Below are 8,654 nucleotides of genomic sequence, written 5' to 3' on the forward strand. Positions count from 1 at the left end.
AATATATGACTTACATGAGAGTGTTTAATTCACAACTCAATACAAGGCTTAGAGCCATGAAAATCCAAAATAAATTCCGAGTGGAATTGTTGGATATCAAAGAGAAATATCAAAGCTTGATTAGTTGCAAAGTGTTTTGCACTATTCGGATCTTCTTAGGGATTGTGTTTCATTATGATGATATACATATAGCAAGTGAATCTAAAACCCACTTCTTCAATTAGAAGGAATATATTCAATACATGTCTTGAGTTTTGTAGATTCTCGCAATCCTAAGATAATGTGAAACTTAAGAGAGGGTCTTAAGTAGGACATCAATGAGTTGGAATCAATGATTTGATCATGGTATAAAAAATTTCCCGATAAGTCGAGAAGTTGTGTTTATACATGGAGTTTAGTGGGAGTTACGGTAATTTTAATTAGTCTAATATATGGATGACACATTGATCATTGGGAATGATTTAAGACTTGGAGTAATATAATACATCTTTAATATCCGGATTTATGGAGATAAATCCACATGATATTAGCGTCAAATAAGAAGTCTTACGTTGATAATATTCATGACTAGTTCAATCAAGTTGAACATATTTGATTGATTCCATTTGCTTCCGCTGCCGAATCAATTAAATGAGTAATGATGTATAACACTTCATATACTTTGAGTATGATGAATTGTTTCAAAATCGAATTTAAGTAATAGTTACCAAGTAAGCCATAAAGATTACTCTTAAGTGCTTGCAGAAGGATTAAGGATGTAAAGCAAAGTGTTTTTTGATGCAATTTTGTGTAAGGGTGTTACACAAATGACAATTGACAATTGAGATTGCGCATGGTTTCCGACAAAACCATAATCAAAACACATTAGGATGGTTAAGATACCATTGTGGCTATGTTATTTAAGAAATAGATTTTCTAGAATCATTCTAGGCAATAAAGAACAATGAGAAATATTTACAACGGAAATAGAGTACACTTGCGATCATGGGATGTGCAAGAGGGATGAGTCCCGCACACTGTGAAAACAGTGGGAGCTATTTTAAGGCAAGAAAGTCTATGTCTAGATTGGATCTAGACATGTACTCAGAAAGTTTTGTAATGCAAATGTATACATTACGAAAGGAAAACAAGTATGTAGCAAGGTTGAGCAGGGAGTTGCTAAGACCTACTTACAATGCCAATTCATAGGCTTAACATGATGAGTCATGTCATTTCAATTGGATTGAGATGAACAACTACATACAAGATCAAATTAGATTATAGAATATGAAATTATAATCAGGCATTGACTACTCATATGTGATAATCGCATTTGTCGTTCGAGTTTTACTTTAAAAACTCTTTTATTATACTTTGTTACATCCAAACGGGTTGTATGACGATATTGAACCCCGTTAAAGTGAACTCGGATTAACATAGTATTCGCCCATAGTCACTTGTATGAGGTGACGTCTCGAAGTGACTAGAGTGTGATGCGATTGATGGCAAGTTCAGTGCCATACAGTCATGTGAGATGACTAGTCGATCACATAGGCAGACTGTTAAGAACACTTTGTCGGGCAGTGACCGCTTATAGAGTTCTGGCAAATTTATATAGCATGGTCGTGGCGAGAGCTACTATAGTATTCTAATTAGTCGATTCTTTTGACTAAAGACTGTTCGCCTAAGATGGCACAGTTTCAGATTAGCTTTGATTTATGTTACTACGACCTTCGTAAATGGGGTCAAATGGGCATATTTTGGATTATGATGGATGTGGCTAGTCGAAGGGAATAGTGCGATAGGAATTGTCCACCCCTTTGTCAGGGTTAAAACAATATCTCAGGGCCACTCGAGGAGTAATGAACTGGAAATACGTGGCTACGCTCGGAAGGTAACTATGGTAGATAACTCCGGTCAACCAGTTATTCTCCAGATCGAGGAAACCACTCTCGATATGATCACTTGCAAGTACGACCTGAAAGACACCTTGCTTTGAGTGGGATATAGTAATAGGACAAGAGAATTGGTGACGCACACTTGTCGAGGACAAGTGGGAGATTGTTGGAATATGTGTCCTCCGACAATAATGCGATCACAATTGTCGATCATATTGATCACATATTTAAATCTCATAACAAGAATACGAAAGGGATGATACATTATATATATAGTCAACTGGTCCACACATATCGGTAATGATTGGCTGGCTAGAGTTTGACATTACTATCGTGAAACGGTGGTGATCAGTTGATCCCTTGAGGTCACACCTAAAGGACGATTCCCTTAATTGAAAAAGGTTAATCAATTGTATGTCGATACAGATTAATTAATTCCTTAAAATTGAACAAATTATTATCATAAGAGAGAAAATGACATCTTATTATAATGTGATTAAATAAGATTTTATTTAGTAATTTAAGAAGTTATATTACTAAAATTAATCGGTGTTTGCGAAACACGCGAGATGAGAATGATAAGTTAGTTATAATTACAAGATGTTGTGAATTATACTAACTAGTATTTAAATGACCATTTTATGTGAAAGTAATTTTGAACTACTAGTCAATTTGTTAAATGTGATTTATTTAATTTGTAAATGATATTTAATTTGTTAAATATGCATTTCAAATTAAAACATGACATTAGACATGTCACATGTCACATGACATACAATTGTACAATTGACAAAAATAAAATGGACTCAATATTACACATATTAACCGAAAAATTGGTGGGCAATTTTAGAAGTTTTGTCTTATTCATTTGTCTTGTTCATTTGTCTATGACATTTGATTGTGACTTGACTATAACAAAGGCTTACATTAATTAGTCTTGTGAAGATAAAAAGGAAAAAGAAAAGGGTCTTAAAATCTCCCTCACCCACCGGTTTTTAGCAACAATATTGAGAGATTTTTCTTAATTTTTATTCTCTCTCATGTTTTATGAAAAACACAACACTCTCTCTCTTGTTCTTCATAAAAATTATTTTTATGAATCTAATTTGTACAAATCAATCACTAATAATACTAGTAGTAGTATATGAGTATTAGTAATCGATTTTAAGGTAAACCACATTACAAATATCTAGTACATATTATTTTTTGGGATTTTGGGATAGTCTTGGGTGCTACTTATTGGAGGGCTTCTATTTTGAAGTCATGGATGATCATCCTAATGTATTTTCTAGCTCAAGAACAAATGAAGGTAGGAGACCTTCATTTGTGCCCATTTGGCCGAATTTTTGATGGTGAGAAAACGATTTTCTTATCTCTTGTTATTCAAGTTTGCATGCATAAGATCTAGCTTTTATTTTATGACTAAATAAATTTAATCCATATATGAATATGTAAATTAATGAGATCAATGAATTCCAATAGGTTATCCCCCATTCAATTGGTATCTTCACACATTGATGATATGTTGACGTGATTGCTTTGACGTTGTGGATCCATGGTCTGCCCAGGATTACGTTATACGAGGATAGGCAATCCATTACCCCGAATCTTTCATAGGAAGCTACTCCTTCCACATAGGTTGGCAGGCTAATTTCTCCCAGGGTGTTCTTTGTTTCTCCGCTGAATCCGACTAGGACACTGGATTTTTTGATGATTTTCTCTTCATCTATCAGGATCCGACTAGGAGGATTTTCTCCGCTGAATCCGACTAGGGCACTAGATTCAGCGAATCCGACTAGGAGGATTTTTTGATGATTTTCTCCGCTAATTTCTCCCAGGAGGATCTCTGCTGTTTCTTGGATCTCTCTTGCCCGGTCCTTCCTCTTTGTTCTTGGGCTGCTGGATTAAGTCTTTCAGATAGCCCTTCTTTAGGAGGTTCGCCACCTGTTTCCTGAGTTGAATGCATTCTTCTGTGGTGTGTCCGATATCCTGATGAAAGTCACACCATCTTGTTGGGTCTTTCCTGGGGTTGTCAGATTTCTTGGGCAATCTAACCGTATCTCCCAAGCTTTCCAGGCGTTTGATAAATCCTGCAGTATTTATAGAAAAGTTATATTCAGGAATAGTTGGTAAGCTAGAAAGGTTACCTTTATGTTCCTGTGCCATGTTGACTTCAGATCGTTCAGGCCTGGAATAGGGTGCTGATCTGGGGTTACCTCCTTTATGGTAGGAGCTTTTCCTGTTAGTGTGTCCGTAGCTTTGCTTTCCTCCGGATGAGTTTGTTCTGACGTTTAGATCTTCTTCCAGTCTGACATGTTCTAAGGCGATGAATTGAACAGTGGCAAAGGTTGGACAGGCTTTTTTGGTTAAGTCTGCGTAGAAGTCACTGTCAAGCAGGACTCCTTGCCTGAAAGCTTCTACCGATGTCTCTTTGTCACACCTGAGAATGGCTACCTTCTCTTTGACAAATCTGGCCAGGAATTCTTTGAGAGATTCTTCAGGGAGCTGCTTTACCCTGAACAAGTTACTGGGTCTCTTAGCCATGTCTCTGCTGCTTGCAAATTGTTGATTAAAGGCATTGACCAGGTCTACAAAGTTCTTGATACTTCCATTTGGGAGATTGATGAACCATTGCAACGCTGCTCCAGTCAGGGTTGTGCCAAAACCTTTACACATGCAAACTTGCCTGAGTTCACTGGGTATTGAGGCGGCTAACATCTTCTGTTTGAATATAGCAATGTGGTTTTGTGAATTAGAGGTTCCATCATAAGTTCTCATGGATGGGACGGTGAATTTCTTGGGGAGATCAATCTTTGCAATTTCATCTGCAAAGGGTGAGTAAGCGAAGCTGTCAATTTCCACCTCAGCCACAGGATCTGGCACTCCGGGTATATTTTCTATCTTGTTATGGAGTTTCTGAATTTCCTGAAGCATAGCCATCATTATTGCTGCCTCAGTTTTATCTGTTTCTTTGTCAGGAATGATCTGTGGACCGGATGGGGTGTCCTTCTCCGGAGTTCCAAAATTGGAGAAGTCAATGTGCTTGATGATGGATGAGAATGGGGTTCCTGGCTCGAATCTGGTTTTGGAGCCTGAAGCCTGACTTTCCAATTTCTTTCTCAAGTTAGACTCAGATTCTTTAAGCCTTGTGATCTCAGCCTCTGCTTGAGCCGCCTTCTCTTGAATTGTTTCCAATTCTTTGATCTTAGCCAAGGCGGCTGCCAATTGTTGTTCTGGGGTGAGTTCTACCATTTTTATGTATAAGTATTGAATGAAAAAGTGATGAGGAAGATTTTTTTATTAATGAACTAGATGCCCCACAGTGGGCGCCAATTGTTTTAGCCTGAATTCTCCTGAAAGGATCCGGCCTGAAGATTTAGTAGTGTAGGTATCTAGTTCTAATATTGTTGGAAAGATGTAAAATGATGGATGGAATAATTTATAAGGGAATAACAATGTTTATGTTGCTGGATCAGTTGACTGACAATAATGAAAGAAAGAACACAGTGGAATCAGAATACCACGTTTAATTATATAAGATTTTTGTGTATTGTTTCGTATATCTTACAAATTTTTCTCCCATCTATTTATAGCCTCTCTATTCTAACGTTTACATTTGATCTTCACACACTTCCTAACCGTTGGAAACCACTTCCTGATTAATAGGGCACATTCCCTATTAATCCGGTTGACTCATTCTTGTTTAACAACTTCCCCTTCTTCCTTTTTGCACGTTGCAGTATGCGGAGATGTTCACGTTCTTATAGTTTGATTTGGTCTTCCGCAGAAATAGGGCTTGTGCATAATTATCCTGCTGATTTGCCGATTTATTAGCCTGCAAGAGATGTCTACCAGGCCTTTTGAGTAGCTTCCCTGTTAAATAATAACTTTAATTGCCCGGCCTCTGGTTGCCCTAATCAGCCTAATTAAGTCAGGCTAGACTGAAGTCAGACCAGTCTAAATTGGGCCTAACATCCGGAGTTCGTAACCCGTCATCAAATAATATATTAACTTGACTTCTTAAAAGTCAATAAACACAAAGATTTAATTAATTTGTATCTCATACAAATAATTAGTTCTTCCATTTGGGCATTATCCTATAGGTGTGACCTAAAGGGATCAGCTGATCACCGCCGTCAGATGACAGTAATGTCAAACTCTAGTCAGCCAATCATTACCGATTAACGATGACCAGCTGATGTGACCATTATTTGAGCATATTTAGTCCCCAAATTAGCCTCGTTCCTATGCTTTTTAGTGCATAATTGGGTCATTTACTATCTTTAGTCCTTTGTTTTGCATATTCTTTGAGGTTTTGTTTCCTTGGTAGGAGAGGAGTGCAAACCTTGCATTTTCATGGCAAAATAGAGCTAAATTGATCGAATCTAATGACCAAGCATCAAAGAGAAGACAAGACTAGAAGGCCTTTGTACATATTATAGTAGATGGGCAATGATGAAGAAATCCTTGCATCCCCGACTAAATCCCGGAGGATTATTGGAAGAAGAAAAGAAGAAAAGGAAGCTGTAAGACAATCCGCCCGTCCAACACGGGCAGAATCCGAGCGTCTTTGTGGAAGGGACGCCCGTCCAGCAACCCAACAATCCGCCCGTCCAGCTTGAGAATCCGCTGGGTCCAGCAGCCAGGCAATCCGCTCGTCCCGACACCTTGGACACTCAGATTCCCTTATAGCCCCACACGTCCTTTCTTCATGCTCCATGAAAGATGCGCATATTTATGAAAGACCGGCAAAAAGGAGACCTGCATCTCTTTTGAGAGGAGCGATTCCTCAAGGACTTAATCATCATTTAAGCCCTTAGTAAACCCTAATTTTTGTACCTAATCCCCACTATAAATACCCCATTAGTCTAATTAGATAATCATGTTCTTCTTATCAATCTTTAGTGTAGTTTATATCAATCTAATCTCTCTTTAATCTTGTAATCAACTTTTAATCAAGTCTGAATACAAATCTCATTTCCTTAATCTCTCTTTTGTTCATCTTTCATTTTGGGTAATTGAAGATTATTTGGGTTATTATTGGGAGATTGACAACCTTCCAATCAATCATCAAGTACTTATATTATTCTTTGCTTTATTATTGGAATCATTAGTAGGTATAATTCTCTTAATCCCTTTTTAATTATTGTTAATCATTTTCATTTATTCATCATGTCTTACTTTGTTAATGTGATTGACAACCTTGTTAACATGCTAGACTTGATAATGAGTGAGTAGTTTCCCTAACTAGGGTTAATGGGTAATTAGGGGAAACCAAGATGGGGAATGATTCATGCCTAATTTAATATGTTTTCATAGTTTATTTGCTTGCTTGTTGTGATCTCAACTTATGCACATGTTATGTTTGATGAAATGCGAGTCTATGAATCCTTGCATTTTTTACCCATCACTTACCGTTTCAATGAGACTTGTAAGACATAAACCAACTCGAGTCTCATTAGACCATGCATATAGTTGAGTAGGGAGGATTAAGTCGACTATTTTGGTGCCTTTGCCCCAGGGGGTAAAGGCTTTTTATGGTAATGGCCTTTGCTGGCTTATTTTGCTTATTTCCTGATGCTTTGTTATTTTTTGATTTTCTTTGAACCTGTGAGCCTTGCCCTTCTAGTCCTGTCAACCTGATAAAATTTTGACTTTGTTAACCTGTTAGATTTTTTGAACGTGTCTTGCGATTGAAGCCATCGTAAGTAATTCAACCATGTATGATTTTTGCCATAATGATTGAAAGGGTGGGAAAACCGGCCTGACAGGAGGGCTTATGTCCCCTGCCTGACTGGAGGGCTTGGTACTCGGCCTTACAGGAGGGCTTTTTAGACTGATGGTCGGGATAAAACACCCTTGTACCGTCTTGCTGCGTCCAGCCGGTTGCAGATGTGTGCAGCAAATTTAGTCAGGTCAGGCAATTATTTCATGCCTGATTGGTCCTGCTATTTACTTTATCTTGTGATGGTTACCAACTCGTTAGGCACAGTTAAGTGCAAAAAGATTTTTTTTTTCTTTTTAGAAAGTACTGTTCAGTAGAGTAGCCCTTAATCTTGAATACTTATGCATATAAACATTTATCATGTATAATTATTCAGGATTTCAAAAATAAGAGAAATTGGGTTAGTTGCATATATAGACATGGATTGCACATAGAACATATGAAACACGTAATTATTTAAATAGCACGTCAGGTTGAATCACTGATAGTAAAGATATAGTTTTTTTACCTGATTGGGCCTAACATAGAATTTATACATGGAATAATTTCAAATGTGTTACATTCCAAGATCTTGGGATCATTTCTCCTTCTAGTGTTTGGATCCTGTATGCTCCTTGTTCGACGATTGAGTCAATTAAGTAAGGGCCTTCCCAGGTAGGGGCAAGCTTGCCCGCTGATTTGTCTTTTTTATTTGGAAAAACGTTTCGTAGGACAAGGTCTCCTTCCCTGAAGACTCTAATCTTGACGTTTTTGTTGTAAGTTCTGGCTACTGCTTGTTGATATGATGCCATCCTAATTTTGGCAGCGTCTCTTAGTTCTTCTATCAGGACCAGGTTATCTTGCATTAGGCTGCTGTTTGCTTCGACATTGTTCATGCTATATCTTGATGTTGGTACCCGGACCTCTGCAGGGATGACAGCTTCGCAGCCATACACCAAGGAGTAGGGTGTTTGGCTTGTTGATGTCTTTAGAGTTGTCCTATATGCCCATTGTACTAATAGAAGTTCTTCAGCCCATCTGCCTCGTCTTCTCTTCAGTTTCTTCTTTAGGCA

Source organism: Silene latifolia, chromosome 1 (assembly GCF_048544455.1).
Source record: "Silene latifolia isolate original U9 population chromosome 1, ASM4854445v1, whole genome shotgun sequence".
NCBI classification, from domain to species: domain Eukaryota; kingdom Viridiplantae; phylum Streptophyta; class Magnoliopsida; order Caryophyllales; family Caryophyllaceae; genus Silene; species Silene latifolia.